A 17,525-nucleotide genomic window follows, 5' to 3' on the forward strand; every position below is an offset into this window, starting at 1 on the left:
AGTTTCTCAAGGAAATTGGAATACAAACCTTGACAAAGAAAAGGAAATTAAAAAAAGGACACCATTGTGGGGCAGCAGTTTGGATTTCGCCAGGAGGCTTTCAACTTTTAAGGTCCAAACTTTCCTTTTATTTAATTTTTTAAATCAATTTAATGTTTAAATCAATTTAATTTTTAATTCTTTTTTAAATGGCTTTTGCCGAGAAAAGGCTGGGAGGAACCTGAGCCGACTCCTACACTTTGAGCCCCGTACTTTTGTTTGCAGAGTGATGTTTTCTTTGGTTTTAAATGTTTAAAAAAGGGAATGTTGGACAAAGCGTCGGAAAAAAAAACTGGGAAAGGCGAACCTCTGTCAGATTGAGGAGGTAACCAATCTCATTGGAAACGCATTTGGTCCCCTTAGAAATGAGGTTTCTTATCATTATTATTTCTTATTCGTTGTTATTATTATTTCTTATTATTTCCTTAGGAAGTAAATGGCTGATCTCTACTATATTGGGCATAAAATGTAAGGGATCACTGATGGATTTGGGACTGATCTCTAGGACTGGGTTGAGCCAGGAAGGAAGAGAGTAATAATATATATATATATATATATATATATATATATATATATATATAATTTTTTAGCCCTGTCCAAACTTTCTAAAGTTTGTTTTTTTTGCTCCAAGGGGGAGAATCAAGAAAAAGAATAACTGTTTGGCAAAAGTGAAGAAATATATATAACTGTTTAGGATGAAACAATGTTCTCAAACTCAATCCTTCCTCAGAGAGGGGAGGGAATGCCAAAAAATACTACTTTTCCCAACTTTTGGGTCCCACTTGTTGGCTTGGGATTGATCTGTTTACAAGCTAAGATCCTTTAGCTGAAAGAAATAATAACAACAACCCCAAGAAAGGGGGGAAAATGAAGTCAATGAAAATCTAGAAAGAAAAGAAGAAGGGGGGGAAAAAGGCGGGCGAAAGGGGGGAAAGTGGCCTAGCCAGAGGAAGGGCGGGCGAGGGAATTTGTGAATGGAAGAATGTGTTTGCGCCTTCATTGTGAAAAATCCGAGCGGGGCCGTGACGTCACGGCCGGGCTCGGCCAATGGGGTCCGCGTTGAGAGGTTTAAATGTCCCCGGCGCCGACCAATGGGAGAGCGGGTGGCAAAGACTAGCGCAGGGGCGGGCCAATGGCGAGGCGGGGATGCTAATGAGGGAATTTGGGCAGGCCAGGCAGGCGAATGTCAACTAGTCAAAGATGGAGGCTGGAGCGGGGAAGGCCATGAGGTTTGTGCTGGGTCTGCCTTGTCCGCCAACACTCCCCCCCCCCTCTTTTTGTCTGGTTTGTCTCGCCCGGCCCCATAGAGGCCAATGGAAGCGACGGCGGAGGAGAGGGGGGTCCGGAAAGTGGTTTCGTCCGAGGGCTCTTGGAGGCGAGGCCAACCAAAGCGTCAGCGTCGGCGGCGGCGGGGGGGGGGGGAGACAACTGGACCTTTGGGCTCTTCTTTGAGCAACTTTTCGTCACCCCCCTTTTTGGGCCTCTTTGGGCCCTTCCTCCCCTTCAGGGCTTCCTTTTCGGTCAGGTACCATTCATAAAAGAGGGGGGAGAGGGAGGGTTGGGCAAGCTCGCTCTCTCTCCCACTCTCAGTATATATGTGTGTGCGCGCGTGCCCCTCTCTCTCCCTCTCTCTCTCTCTCTCTCTGTGATTCTGCAGCTGTTTTGCGAGTAGCATCCGGGTGACTTGGCGGAAATGGCGGGAGCTCAAGGCTAAAGGGGGGGAAAAGCGAAGCGAAGGGAAAGGGGGGGGGATTTAAAGCGAGGCGTGAGGGGCGCGCCTGAGGGGAAGGGAAGAAAGACATGGCTCCCGCCTCGTCGGATGGGGGGGGGGGTTGCCGTCTTTGCCTCGCTTTCCCCGCGGCTGGTGGGCTCCCCAGCAGCAAGAAGGGAGGGTCTCTGAGGGAAAACCCACCGGCCCTCGGCCTGGCCTTTCTTGCTTTTGCCCCCTTCTCTTTGGGGGCTCCCTTGAAGAGAGGCTAGCGGGAAAAGCAGAAGAAGGAGGACTTTTTTTGGGGGGGGAGAAGCCTCCCTTCAGCTTCCTCAGAGTTACCAAGTTTGAGGTGACTTTGGCTCGCCTCGGGGCTTTTTGTGGGAGGGTTTTTACTATTATTATTATTATTATTATTAATTAATTAACTAATTAATTTTTCTGAGGGGGCTTGGACTGGGCTTCCCTCGTTTTTCTCTTCGTTTCTCTCGTTTTATCACTCCATTTCTCCAGTCTTCACTTCATCTTCCCTTTCAGCGTTCTCCTTTTCCCTTTCATTTCTCCCTTTTCCCCCTTCAGCTTTCTCATCTTTCTCATTTTTCCCTCCACCTTTCTCGGTTTTTTCTCTTCCTTTCTCCATTTTTCCCTCTTCAACTTTCTTGTTTTTTTCCCCCTCGAAATTTTCCTCCTTTTTCTTTCCATCTTTCTGGGCTTTCCTCCAAATTTTCCTCAGTTTTTCTCTTTGCCTTTCTCGTTTTCCTCGAAATCGTTCTCGCTTTTCTTGCCGTCTTTCTTGTTTTCCTCAAAATTCCCCCCATTTTTCTCATCTCTCTCGAAATTTTCCTCATTCTTTTCCATTTTCTCGTTTTCCATTTTCTCATTTTTCTCCCCATCTTTCTCATTTTGCTATTCATTTGTCCATTTTTCCCTTATTTTTCTCCTCGTTTTTGTCCATTGTCTCTTCATTTGTCCATTTTTCTCTTCGGCGTTCTCCTTCTTTTTCAATCTCTTGACTATTTTCTCCTTTTTTCTAAACATTTACTCTCTCTTTTTCCCTCTCCACTTTCTCATATAGGGAAAGGGGAGACTTTGGAGTGGATTTTCCTTTTCCTTTTTGAGTGGGAAAGGGGTATTCCCAACCTTTGTGCCCTCCTTGGTTGGGAAATGGCTCAAAAGGGGGGTTGGTGTCTTCTTTTTTTTTGGGGGGGGGACTATATCCTGAGATCATCATGTTGGCTGTATAGCAAAGTCCAAGAACATCCCAAATCCACAAAAGAGGAATGCATTTCTTGGGACAGCCCTAAAGGCATGATATACATGGGGCAAAATCCACAAAAGCAGGGGTTAGACCTTTCTTGGGCCAATCCAAAGCTTGCCAAGAAAGCTTGCAACATGCCTCTTGTGCCTTTGGCTTGGCCCAAGAAAGGTCTAATCCCTAGTTTTGTGGATTTGGGATGCAACTGTCCTTTTCTTTTTGGAAGCCCCCCTCTTTCCATGCCTCAGACAGGCTTTTTTGGGGGGCTGCAAACTTGCCTGGGAAGACTAACTTTCTTTTCCTTCTTTCCTGATTTGTTTTCTGTTCTCTCTTTTCCTTGACTTTTCCTCTCTCTCTTTTTTTCTTCCCTGTGTATCTTTTTTTTGGGGGGGGGGGGGTTGATTTATGCCCCTCTCCACAGGTACAACAAATAGTTGTACCTGTGGAGGAAGGAGTTGTAACCCTGTCCTTACAGCCCTGTGGAGGTTGTAAGACAGTCCTTACAACCCTGATAAGGTTGTAAGACGGTCCTTACAACCCTGAGGAGGAAAAATCGCGGAGGCCTTTTTGTGTGATGATGATGATGAGGATTGCTATTACTATTTTCTCCATGCCTTTTTGTCTTGGGATTTTGGGGGCCCTTCCATATTTGCTGTGTGCCTCCCAAGTCCTTTTGGACTTTAAAATACCTCCCAGGTCCTTTTGGACCTTTAAGGCCGACCCCATCATGGGGTTTTGGCGAGTTTCCAAAGGGGGGGGTTGTCCTTGGCGTCCTTTGAGGCTGAGAGAGTGTGGCTAAAAGGTCATCCCTGCTTAAAAAGAGCCCGGAGAGGGGGAGGGGGTTTACTGAAGCGATCTTCCTTAGGAGACTTTCTTTGAAGAAAGAGAGGCTGAATTTTGGAAAATGGTATGCCGTTGAAAACGTTCCCCAAAGTTTTGGAAACGCCGTGGAAACAAAGAATTTGTGGGCAAAATCTGTAGGCTTTGGGAACCATTCATTTTAAAGTCATGGTTGGATTTCTTTCTTTTCTATTTAACCAGGGAAGGCGGGGGGAGAGAGTCCAGACCTAAACTGAAATGCAACCTATGGCTTATATTCCCCCCCCCCTTTTTTTTTTCACTTAGAGATTTTCTCAAGCCTTGGATGGAGAGACCCAAACCAGCGTGCCTTCGTTTTTCTTCGGGCTTTTAACCGCTAGAAACAGCTCCGGAGAGAATGGAAAGAGATTTCCTTGCATTGGGGGGAAGACAGGAGGAAAAACCCCAGCCTTTCCTCCTCGGCCAGCAACACCTTTTAATTGGCGAGAGTAAGGTTACAGAAAGGGATTTTTGTATCTTTGTACGTGGGTAGGACCTTTTTGACTGCATTGGGCAGCTTCCTAGAACGTTAAATCTCTCTTCCTACCTCTATTACTACTACCACTACTAGATTTTTTGGCTGGGAGATTTTGGCTATCCATTGTGGGGGAGGGTTTTGCATCCCCCCCCCTTTTCACCCCTCCCCCGGAAACAAAGCTGAGGAGTAGCAGGCGGTTTGCTAGTCTGTATTTATCCTGGCTGCACATAGCAATCTCATAAAACCAATGCCCGGCTTTGAGCCGTGCGCGTGTGCTGTAATAAACCAGGGCATGCAAGCCAATGGGGGTGTTTTGCGATGGCGTGCTTGCACTTTGCCCCAGTTCCACGCCAAGTCTCCCCGGTGTGTGGTCTTCCCTTTGCTGCTGGCTCCACGGAAAAGCCTTGTGAAAGCTCACCAACCCCTAGAGCTGGGGGAACTTGACAGTTTTGGGGGGCCCTCTTTTTATCCCTCACTGATCTACCTGCCCACCTTCCTCCCTCCTTCCCTTCCTTCCCCCTCCCCTCCTCTCTCTGTCTTGTTTTAACTTTCCAAGCTCTGTATAGCTCTTTCTGCATCAAAAAGGAAAAAACCAAGAAATAAAATTTCCTTGAGGAAACAAGGCTTCAGGATTAATTCAGCTGTCTGACTCATTGACCTCCTGGTCGAACCCTGTACTCCTAATTTCAAAGGTAAACTTCTAAGTTTGGGGTCACGTTACTAGCGGGGGCAAAGCCTGCCTCCCGCCGCTTTGAATGAATCTATTCAGGCCCCTTGCAAATAGCTGTGAGCGGCTTGAAATTTCCTCCCGAAGGCTGTGAGTGAGTTTTCCAAGCGGGCTCCACTGATTTCTCTGGAAACAAATCCCAATTGTTTGCATTTGTGTGTGTCCCGAAAGTAACTCTTGGGCCTGGGTGAGTCTTGACAGAACTTTCGAAAAGACTGTTTCAGAGGGCTTTCCCCCCCCCCCCCCCCCAAGTCTAAACAGCTTAGAAAAGTAACCTTCACAATTGTCATATTTTGCACTTCTGATGTACAGTTCTATGGATAATTTCATTGGCTCAAGCTGTGCTTAAGTAACAGGAAAAAATCAGTGTCAGCACAATGTACAGTTATTGTTGCAGTGTATGCTAGTATATTTGAATTTTATTCCGTAAAAATCTTGGCTACAGTTGTATATCCTTTGCTTAGTATTTATATTGTGCCACCGCTTTCTATTCTTTGTGTCTTGCTTACTTCGAATTAAGTTTTCTTAGTAGCAATAGGGCTTTGTAAAGCCTCTAGTAACTGAATTTGATAGTCATTAAACATTATTGATTGAAATAACCCTGCTTAAAATGTCTACCTTGCTCTGCTGTGTAGCGTCTTTGTACTCTACTCATTGTACATCAGATGTTTATTGCTATCTGTTGTTTGATGTGGGAAGGCCTGTCACTATTTGTACTCTTTATCCTTTTATTTCTAATGATGTAGCTTTACATTTGTTTTTTGAAAGTCCATTAAAGCTTTATTGTAGAAAGACTGCTGCTCTTGTTAGAACAATTGTAAACCTAGTGGGAAATAATGCTACTGAATCCACATAGTGGTGGTGGCGGTGGCCGAATGTTGTTTTGCTGTGGATCTGTTTTAAGGCAAGTCTCACACAGGAAAAAAAAAGCCACCACTTCAAATGTTCTTTTTGCGTGTGTCTAGTCTGAAAAGACTTTGAGGTCTGTTGCTGTCCGGAGCCCTTTTTCTGTTGTACTACTGGCAAGTATGATTAGCAGTGCAATATTAAAAGGGCATTGGCTGGCAGACTAAGCTCCTCCTCCCCACTCCTTCAGAAAGACCAAACCAACTGTAGGAACCATCCTCTTTCCAGAGCATGTCATGCACATGTGTGAAAACAAGATCTTTTGCATGCATGTGGGTATATAATGGAACCAGAAGGCTTGAATTCTCTCCCCTCCTTTTGTGTGTGTTTAGGCTACATGCATTTTCTTTACAATGCAGGGGCTCTGGTGCATGATTTATTATAATTCTCACTCACTTACCCCTTGTCTTAATATTATGTCTCTTGTTTAAAATGTTGCATCACTTGATTCCATTCCTATTGACACAGAAGCACTCTATCCTAAGACAGTCAGCCACCATTGAATTTAAACACCGGTTCATCTTTGATTTCTTTGTCTTCGGTTTGTGTCAGTACTCTGGTGTCTGTACTTCTTAAAATGATACTACATACGCTCTTCCATGTGACTTGATGCCCAAAGGATCTCACATTCTTACCATACCAAGCACAAACCAATTGTTTGGGTACATATACCCTGTATACGTATGGGGTGGTCTCTTTAGATAAATGCTGTGGGTTCTTCCACATTGGTTGGTAGCACCTTAACAGTTGTTCCTCTTGTTTTTTAATGTCCACATGTTGCTGAAACACTAGAGAAACTTCAGTACAGTCACTGGAGAAATCTTATGGGGGAAAGAGTGACAAAATACATCAGTCGGAAAAATCTTGGCTATTGATTTGCAAGAAGGTTTGGCTTTTTCAGCTTAAAGTTTGCCTTTGCTGTTTAACATAAATATTACATACAATATGCATTGTAAGAAAAGTAAGGGTGGTGATTTCATAATCCTTCCTTGTCTCTTTTTGTGACTTTCATTGCAAACCTATCCAGGCTTACTTAGAAACATTGAATTAATTGAGGCTTCTAAGTAAATGGATAGGATTGCTGTAATGTACCTAATATAAATTATAGCATGGGTCTGGAGGGAGAAGAAGACAGCACCAAGCTAAATCTTTGTGGGTTTCTGATGCTCACACTTAGGGCTCCATTTTCCCTCCTGGCCTATGTTTCTATGTGTGCTATATAAACAGTATTTGTACAAATATTTACATTGGGTATGTCAAAGAGTTCTCTTTTAACTAGGTTCTGTTTGAAAGAAGAGGCACAAAATTAGTGTACTTTTTTGTCTTCTCTGTATGTGTCCTTGCTCTAACCTTGACTAATGCTGATCTCAAATAAACTTTAAATCGTTCTGGTTTTTATTTTATTAGGGATTTCCAACCATAGCTCTTCCTGTTGAAGAGAAGATTCTTGTCTCTCTTGCTTTAACAAATCTCTGCAAAAAGGGACCAGGGTGGTGGTGGTGGAGGAGGAGGAAAAGAATACAAAGGTAGCTGCATACAATGCTGCTAGTAGGCTGCTGGGATTGATGGCTCTGACAGTGTTGCACTACTGTCTACACAAATTAAGCAGTGCAATAATATTGTCAAAGCATTTGGTTCCAGTCCTGATACGTCCTTGTTTATTATGATCAGCCCAGTGTGGTGGGCACCCAGGCCTTGTTTTGCTGCTTACTGAATTTGAGCAAGTCAGACGTTGATTCTGAGCTCTCTTCTTGTTTAAAAGCCTGCCAGCAATGGTTTAAACACTAACCCCAAAAATGATAAAAGCACCTACAGATTGTTTTGTGGTAACTTCCACTGGTAGATTGTTTCTCCTTTCACTGGTGGTGTTTGTGTATGTGTATCCAAAGACAACACAAAGTTTATTATCCCCTCTGTCGTAAGCTGCCCGGATTCCCAGTGATTGGGTGGCATATAAATAAATCCTATTATTATTATTATTATTATTATTATTATTATTATTATTATACCTTAATGCAGAAAATTCCATCCTCAGAATCCACCACTTTGCTAGGATGGCCCCATCTTACTTTGTTTTGCTTGCTTTCAGAGTACTAGAGATCTTTGGATGGTTTCTGTTAAAGACGGGATTCCATTCTATGTATAACACAAGTTTATTTTTATGCCTCAGTCCTCTGGCAGTTTGCTTCCAAGGTTCTATTTAAGCTAGGTTTTACTACAGTGGCTTGGGTTACTCCCCTTTCCTTTTTATCTTTTTCTTTCATTTGAAAGAGTAGGATGCTGATGCTGGTGATCATTATTGTCAAAGGAAATATCAAATATTCTGTTACATAACAAAAAGAAACGAAGAACCAAGCACAAAACAAGACCAACAAACAGTAGAGGTGCTATGTATGTACAGAGCTGGTGGAAATGTAGGATTCCAGCTATGTGCTGGTAAAGGCTTGTAAACTGAAACACTATATAAAAGCTTGTTCTCTTAAATAACAATAAGTTGGAGGTGGTGTGGTCCTTTGAATGACTGCTGGGAGCAGATGTGGAATTTCTTTGAACAGCTGTTAGGGAGAAAGGCAGTGTGAGGAGGGGTAGAGGAGACAGAATCCTTTTGTAGAACTCTATTTGTTACTTTGGAAGATAAGAGGTGAGGTAAGGGGGAAAAAGAAGGGAGGTGTTAAGGCTTGTAACCAGACCTTGGTCAATTACATCTTTTGAGATAGAATGTGAATTCACCTGAAGCCAAGGTAGACTGAAACAAGCAAAATGGAACATCTGCCTGCTCTAAAATGCGTGCTCCTCTTCAGCTTTGGGTGCATGCTGTGTAAGTGTGTGTGTTTTGCTCCATTTATGTTCACAAATGCTTTACAAGTGATAATTGACTGTCATGTTTTTCTGTTCCTGAAGTTGATGTCATGGTAAAACATCTCTGGCTTCCCAATATATATCCTAGAGAAGGATATATAGAAGCAAAATGTCAATAGTGCTTGTTTCTTTTTAAACTTGGGCAGTGGTGCACTTCATTTTTTACAGTCCGACACACACACAGTGTCCTTTTGGTTATGTGTGCTATATTGATCTTTAGCGTTCAAATAAAGCTATAATCCTGTGCAAACATACCTATGAGTAATCCTAGTGAAATTAGTGGGTTTTACATCTAAGTAAAAACACATAAGATTGAACACATTTCTATGCATTTAAAGAGTGTGCCGTGACCATGTTAAATAGGGCTGGAAGAATAACTGGCTGCTCAGTGTCTTAAAATTATTGAAACTTGGATTTTTGTCAATTAGCTATTTCTAGCCCTTCGCTTAGCACATCCTCATCAAAGAATGTATTTGCACATTATTTTATCTTTAGTCATTGCTTTGAACCATAGGTGTGATTCATTGTGTCTCAGCCAATCATAGTTAATTTTCAAAGCATTTTGAATTACACTTCCTCAGTAATCCTTAGAATAACGCTTGCAAGCTATGTTTATTCATTGATTCATACTTATATATTATGTGTCTGTTCTCCCAGCCTTTTGTTGTGTACTTTCAGACTTGGTGATCCTAAGGTGATCTGTGGCCTAGTGGGAATTTGAACCCTATAGTCCAACACTCAAAAAACTATGCCATGCTGGCTGTCTCCCAGCTTTACTCCAAGGGAATCACTGTGGTCTACATGATGTTTTAATGACACAACCATTATCTGGGGTAGGTGAGAGATCTAGGACCCAGTTAAGACTGAGCTGGAATTTGAACCTATTGTTAAGTCCTACACTTCCCCCAGTATACCATACTGGTTCTCAAGATAGGTTAGGTATTATATCACAGTTGAACAGAGCTTGAAAATTTACTTTTTTGGACTAAGCTTACAGAATCCTGCAGCAAACATGACAACCAGTCACTCTGGATGGAGTATTCTGAGAATTGTCCAAAAAGGCTTGTCTTTTTTAACTGCCATAGGGCAGGGAAAGCAGGGTGAGAGGTGGTGGTTTGCTAGAGGCAATCCAGTGTGTTTAGTATTTAGTATTATTAAGATTTGGGTTGGGAACTTTTTGCTATGCTTGGGCTCTATTTGCCTCAGCCTACTTTGTACATCTAATAATGAAACAGGTTGTTTCCTCCAAAATGTCTGTTGCGATGCCAAACCTGTCCATGTCTAAGGTGCTGCTGCTCTTGTGGATATAGCATGCTCCACATACCTGAGAAGGGTTTACCTTTTCTTAGATTAAAGAAAAACAGAAAATATTTTAAAACAGACTTGGAGTTGACAAACTGGTTTGGGTGAGCAACAGTGCTTTCTGGGGCAAATTCTAGTTGAAGCTGAGTGAGGTAGTAGCAGAATAAAGTTGTATGACATAAATAACTCACTTTTCTTCCTATAGATTTCCACTCAAAAGCAGAAATCAAGACAGTTATTGGCTGGGAGATTCTGAGCATTGGCGTCCGAAAAAACTACATTTCCTAAGCTCTGCCCCCCTCAAATGCAGAGGCCTGGTAGATTATTATTAATTTGATGCATGTTAAAGTTGTTCGAATCCCTAACTTGCTTCTCCTGGTTACACAAGTGTAACTGTTGAGCGACCTCCATGTTAATAAAAAATATAATAGTATTTTCTCCCCCCCCCCTTTTTTTTTAAAGTCTGTCTGGAGCAAGCATGATTTGATGTTGCATCTGGATAGAGACATCTAGCCAAATCTAGTGAGAGATGAAAGCAAACATTTTTGGGCGGGTGGGGGAACAGGCAATATGTCAGCCAGCCCTTGTCCAAATGTGTGTTTTGTAGGGGGTTGGCTCTTTGTTTGAAATGGGACAAAAGTTTGGCTGTTGGGGCTAGACTCGGAACAGTGAACACAGTCTGCAGGCTGTGGATGGGAGGAGGGCCTGTTTGGGATGGAGGAAGGTGAGTGTGTGAGTTTGGGGGTAGGATGGGCCCTGCCTTACAGTGCTACGCTTAACTTTCTTACCCACACCCACAATGTTTCATGGAGGCAATACATTCCAAGGAGGTCCAATGCTTGGGAGAGACCCTGAACAGTAATGCAGGGAGGAATTACACATCAAAATGTAGAAAAGGAAATCAATCCCCTTTTGGGTGCCTCACTGGAAGAAGAGGGGAGTCCCTGAGACACACGGAAGGTGGAGGTTCCACATTCCAGAGGTGGCTCTATTCCTGACCCTGGCTGGCAGAGAGGAATTTAACAGTGAAAAGGAGAAGAGGTAGGAAGGGGAAGGGGAAGGGGTGTGAGGGGATTCAGAAGCAAAGTCCTCCCACCTCTCCTGGAGTGGATGTATTTACAAAGGAAACTGTGCGGTGTGTGTGTAGCATTCCAAGTTTTGTATCCAGTTGGGCACTGGAGGGAAGGGGGATTGCATGGAATGCAAAGAATCAAAAGTCTGCCTGAGGTGGGGAAGGGCTGTGGAATGGCTGTGGAACACTTTCCATCCTGTTATTGCATAAACCTGTTAAAGAATCCCTCCCCTATTTCTTGAAAGCAGCATGCACAGTAATACTAGTAATTGCTGGGTAGAATTTAGAGTATTTGGGAGGGGGGTTCCTTTCCCTTCCTTCACACCCAGCTGGCTGACAAAATCAGATAATTTTGCCTTTTCAAGACAGTACAGCATTTCTTTGCCTTGTCCTTTTTCCTCCTTCCACCGAGTAGGATATTTTTTCTCTCTGAGTCATAGCAGTTACCAGATCCTTGCTTACTCAAATGGCTTGGGAGAGAGGGGGAAGTAAAAGGGGGAGAAGACCTGTTCCTTGCCTAGATTCAAGTTTCCATTTGGTGGAGAGGTGTGGCACAAGTTGATAAGAGTAGACAGCATGGAGAGTCTGGGGATAATGGGAGCTTCTGAGGGACATCAGGTTGGGAGGAAGGTGTACTTGTTCAAATAAAAGATTAGGTGAAATATGCAATAGTCTGGAAGGAGTATAACGTCTTGTATTCGTTCTCCAGTGAGTGGCATTCCTGAGGCAGCTGAGATATGTGCTCATACAGGAACATAGGAAGCTGCTTTGGTTCCTATATGAGTCACAATATTGGTCCAACTATCATAGGTTACACTGATTGGCAGCAGCTCTTCAAGCTTTTTGGAAATGGATTTTTCCAGCTCTGCCTGGAAAAAAATGTGGGGTAGACTCCTAGACCTTTTGTATGTTGCTGTGGCTCCTGCACTTGACACTTCACAAAATACTTCAAAAGTGTTACTTCAAAAGTTGGATGTACTCCATACAGAGCTTCCTTCTAAGAAATAATTTCTTACAGTTGTAATGCCAAGGTCCCAAAAATCATTAGTTGCCTCCATAGTTACACTTTTATAGAAATAATTGTGCATTTCCCCATTTCTCAAAAATAACTAAAATTCTTAATTTTAAAATGATAACTTGAATGCTTCAAGCTGCAGGTCTGTCGTACAAAACCTATTCTCCTCCCATCTAGCTCTCTTATCACCTTGATGTCCACAATAGAGCACAAGACACAGCACAAACTAGCACTGAATGACGCAGTATTTCTCCTCCAATATTTAATGAAACCACTCCCCTGTAACCTTAACAGTAGTTAAAAGTTAATGTCGCAAAAATTGAACTCATCCTTTGCTAAGTTAGTCATAATAACTTGGTTATACTTATTGCTAATAAGAATACATTACAAGTATTACATGTACCTTCAGTGAAAGGATTAACTTACTCTTCGAGTGGTGCTTTTTTAAAAAAAAGTTATTGCTAAAAGAATGACCATTCATCTGGTCGTCAAGAAATGTTATGCAAAGCATGTGCTTTTCTTTCAAACTGATATGCATCAACTTTAATTCCTACACCAATCTTAATTCATGCAACATGAATTAAATTGGTATGAACCTATCTTAGTTCATGTGGCTGGGGAAGTCTGGGAGCTGTAGTAATTTTTTCCCCCTGAGCTCTTGACAATGTCCATAACCAGTTTCACATTCAGGTTAAAGTAAACTGATTCATCTGTTTGCATCTGATGAAGTAGGCTATAGTCCAGGGTACAGTAGTTTTGTTGCCCTTTAACCACAATATATGAGCTGTAAATAATAGTCAGTCTCATAAGGGTACAGGCTAAGGAAGAGATGGGGAACCTTTGGCTCCCCACTTGTTTTGGGCTACATACCCTGCTATCCATTGCTATTCTGGATGGGGCTAATAGGATTTGAAGGCCAAAACATCACATGACAAAGGTTCTCGAGCTATCAGCAAAGGAATCTGAAGGATGTTCCCCAAACATGTAGAAAGGGAAGAATGTGCTTCCATTTGCTCTCGTACCTTGAGAGCACAGCAGGCAAAATTTGCTTTCTGGATTACAGCTTGCAGAACCTCCATGCCAGTTGGGGGATTCTGGAAGCTGTAGTCCCCAAAAGTAGTGTTTCTAAGCTCTGAGACTGTTCCATGCTTATTTCCAAAGCCTGTCTGGAGCATATGTTCCCAGTTTGCTTAGTCGGCTCTTACAGAGAGGGCAAGATCTATTGCCGCTGATGGATGTAGCAAGACCACACCCTTGGGATCAAAGAGGGCTGTCCTGCCTTCCCCTCCTGGCACCACCTTTGTACAGGTTATGAGATAAATTTGTACCCCTTGGGGAGCTCAGTGGCGTGTGTGTGTGTATATATGTTATCCGCTTGTGCAACAGCAGTGCATAGCTGTGGGTTTTCACGTTATCATTTTGCTACCGCAGCTCTTGATTAAGGGCTAAGCAATCTAAGCTTGAAAGCATGCATGCATATAAGCGAATGCTGGCAAGCGCCATGCAGAAAAGTCACGTCGTGTGGGGAAAGGGAAGGACATTGGAGGATTTTGAAGTCCGAGCTGGTTCAGTAGCTCTGTCATTCTTTTTAAATGGTGGGGCAAGAGGCAGGGGATGCTGTTGGAAAAGGTGTAATTGAAACAGATCAGTGCTAAACAGCGCAGAGCAGGAAGTTGAAGTGGGTAAAGGCTTTCTGGAAGGGACCCCCCTTGCAGAGAGAGAGGAAGCAAGGAAGCGCACACAGAGAAAGTCGTGATTCATGCATGATTCACATGGGTGGGTGCAATCCGCTTAGGAAGGTCGCCTTGTTTGGGAGATGTAGGAATCCTTGCCGAACACATCTGAGCAGGTTGGCTCTTGTAGGGTTGAAAGAATCCCTGCTTTCTGGAAGGATTTGTACCAGCTTGCTAGATAGCTCAAGACACCAAGATAGGAATGCAAACAATGTAGTGCGTGTCTTACAGAAAAGAAAAGAAAAGAATTTTGGAAAGGAAACGGAGGGGAAAAGGCAACTCTCGGAACAACGTTTGGAAAATCATGCCTGTGGGATATAAAGAGGACTCAGGTTAGAGTATATTCAGTGGTCTGGTGCTTGCTGGAGCAATTTGGGCTTGCTTTTTGGAAACAGGTTCTAGAGACCTTTGCCTGAAAAGTATCCTACCTTTTGTTATAGGAAAGATTCATAACGATGAAAACCTTGCAGGAGGGAGTTCCTTGCGGTATTTTAACAACCGTGTACATTCTACCCTGTGTCAAAAATAGTTGAAATCAGTTTTATTGGAACTGTGGATACCCAAGCTGCAAACGTCAAACAATTAATTGCCCAAGTTATTTTTTAAAAAGCTTTTTGGTGGGCTGAACAGCTATCTCAATTGATTGGGCAACAGGTTTATTTTATTTAAATCAAATCATGGTTTTTAATCTAACTGTGTAAAAGCTCAAACATATTGTTACCAAAGTACTGGAGTATGTAATTAAGTTGAAATGGTCTAAGAAAGGTTGGTAATGCAAATGAATGATGTTCATTATGAATAATGAAGGTGCACACATTTAGAGGCAATCTCTCAGTTTGTTAAGGAACGGAGTAAATAGTCGGTTGTGAAACAAGACAACATCAATGCAAATGAGGGTTAAAAATACAGCTGTTAAAGCTGAATAATAAAAAACAGTCAATTATTATTCCTCAAGTGTCTTTTGATCAACAATTAGGAGATAATAAAACATCTTTTAAAAACGTTAGCATAGGATTGCATATCCTAAAAGATCAGCCCATGTCCTTAAAGAAACTGTGCTTTTATTTTATCAATTTCCCTTGACAAAGAGATCCGTCAGGTTCCGCAAACTGGTGCAACAAGACACATCTCCAAGAAAACTGCAGGTTTTCAGTAATAATATGATTCCTCAACTTGAGAATTGTCTATATTTGAATGGCAGTTGGTGCTTAGTAATTAGCATTGCACCAAAGTCCTCTCTTGATTTTTAATGCCTGTTTTCATGTATTACATCAATTTGATTTTGCCAAACTTTTTGGTCCACCTAATTTTTGTGACTTCTAATAAGTATTTACAAGAACCTCGAAGTGATGCTTTACATGGAAACACCTAACAGTTTGCTAAATACTGCCCCTTTTACTACAGAAACTATTCAAATTAAGGAATGCATCTGATGAAGACCATCCAGTCCACAAAAGCTTATACTGCAAAGTTCTCTCTTAGTTAGCCTCAAACGTGCTACAAGATGATCCCTTTGCCTAGTCAAGTGTGTAAGGCACAAACGGCTACAATCTGAGAACTTTCAGTTCCCCTTATGGCAAAGATTCTCAAGAACTATAAGGCTTGTGGGTTTCTTGATCATATGGAGGAGGGTGAATAGCTGGTAAGGTGGCAGGCAAAACACCAATAATAATCAGGGATATTGGTCCCAGATACATTGGAGACAGTTGTGCTGGTAGGAGTTACATGTCTAAAAAGCAAGCAAGTGTTGCATACATACTCCATACTGTAAATGCATTAATGACACTATGCTGACATGTCTGGATATTAATACAGAGCATGAGATTATATGGGAAGGAATTGTGTGCATGTGCAAAGTTTCCTATTTTTAAAGTTTATATTGCCCCTCCCTGTGTTGCTTGCACACCACTTCCAGGAAATTGGGGATAGGACTATATCCAGAATCTATTTAAATTTCTCTGGTTGATAGAGTTTTTAAATCAAGTGACAAACTTTAGTATTGTAACCTTAAAAGCTTCACAAGTCAAATCTCCCACTAGGAAAGACTTATCTTGCTTTTAAAGTTTCCAGAGGATGCTTCTCTGTATAGTTTCCTTGAGGGAATGTATTCAGCTTTAATTCTGAGAAGATCTGGCCAGGGTGGCCTTAGGAGAAAGTCCCTTTCACGCATACCTCTCTTGAATTAGGAGCAATTAGGAGACAGATCATAAAGAGAGAGCATGAAAACATGTTAGGTGTCTCTTGCATGCACATGCTATGTCTAATTCTTATTAGGAGCCAGTGTGGTGTGAGCTACTATGGAGACCAGGGTTGAATCCCCACTTGGTCCCACACTCTCAGCCCCAGAAAATCCTGTGATAGTTGGTTTTAAGATCCCCAGAAGTTGGAAATGGAAGGCACAACAATAGTCATTCTTTTTAATACAGTCTGTAGAGAGATTTTGTAGCACTTTTGAGACCTTTGGCAGCATGAGCTTTCCTAGGCTTCAGTCTCCTTCTTCAGATGCTTTTGGTGGAGTGGGAGCCAGGGACAGACATATATGTATGTGAGAATGTCAATTCAAATTCAAAATTAGTTGATCTTTTCATTACATTATTACCAAAATAATTGTGATATACAATTATGCTGCTGGGAAATGGTAATTGGCTTGAGAATGAAAAACAAACCTGAAACAATCTTCCTCCACAATCAGATGGCACTTCCTTGAAAGTTGCCTAAGGAACTTGGGGTGAGGAACACTGACATACAAACATGAGTTCAAGATGACTTCTGAAGGCAAAAATGTTGTGTAAGGAGAAATCCAATTTGCATCACAATCTCAAGTTTGTGAACATATTTTGATGTACAGAGGAACACTTCTTCACACCAAATTTTGACTCAATATAAATTGAAATGACTTTAAGGAGGAATTGTTGGTTTCCCTTCTCGAACCTGAGGAAATGGTCTGGGTTTGAAAACTTGCCTATGGCTGTGTAGCATCTTAAAGCTCTCCCCATTGAATGCACTGACTGCATTTGCACATCGCAACAAACCATGGTGCCCACTATTGAAACCTAGCTTTTTGTGACGTACAAACCTATCTCTGTGAACAGCCCATGGTTTGTGAATGAGACACAAACCCAAGCTGGAGCCATAGTTTCTTGCTGGTTTATACAAGCGCTGTCTTATTGTGATCTCCAGACACACAACCCAGAGGGGCTGTTCTCCCTTGTCCCTGGCTTGTGTCACCAGTTGCCAACCCTAAAACTGCAGCTGGCCAAAGGGGCAGGAGGAAAGCAAGCAGAAATGGGGAGAACAAGCCACAGTGTGGTTGCCTTTCATTCAGTTTGTGGATGAAGCCAGAAATCCTGACATAAACCATGGGGTCCTATGATGCTGGATGCAGAATTTGAGGCTGTGTGTCTAGGATTGCACAAAAACAAGAAACCCTTGGACATCCATCCTCCCTTTTTGTTGTCTCCTCTTCAAACAGCTTGACTTTCTAACTGGTCTTGGTGACATTTAGTTTCTATTAAAAGTGATCAGGGAACAGAAGAGGAGGAAGCGAGGCTTCTAAACATATCTCTAGACGCA

At 42.4% G+C, this 17,525-nt stretch overlaps 1 long non-coding RNA gene across 2 annotated transcripts; it reads left to right on the plus strand.

The window, feature by feature from the left end:
- Positions 1-1,217: 1,217 nt before the first annotated feature.
- On the plus strand, positions 1,218-10,538 carry LOC149289997 (uncharacterized). Of its 2 annotated transcripts, XR_016277290.1 has the most exons (5): positions 1,218-1,268; positions 4,128-4,309; positions 4,895-5,030; positions 9,509-9,663; positions 10,338-10,538. It is a non-coding gene; the product is annotated as an uncharacterized LOC149289997 (long non-coding RNA). The 2 variants fall into 2 exon arrangements; XR_016277289.1 differs by having other exon boundaries at positions 4,128-5,030.
- Positions 10,539-17,525: the final 6,987 nt, after the last annotated feature.

The sequence above is a fragment of the Sceloporus occidentalis genome, unplaced genomic scaffold (genome assembly GCF_023333645.1).
Source record: "Sceloporus occidentalis isolate IW3139 unplaced genomic scaffold, rSceOcc1.0.p SCAF_41, whole genome shotgun sequence".
Taxonomy (NCBI): Eukaryota; Metazoa; Chordata; class Lepidosauria; order Squamata; family Phrynosomatidae; genus Sceloporus; species Sceloporus occidentalis.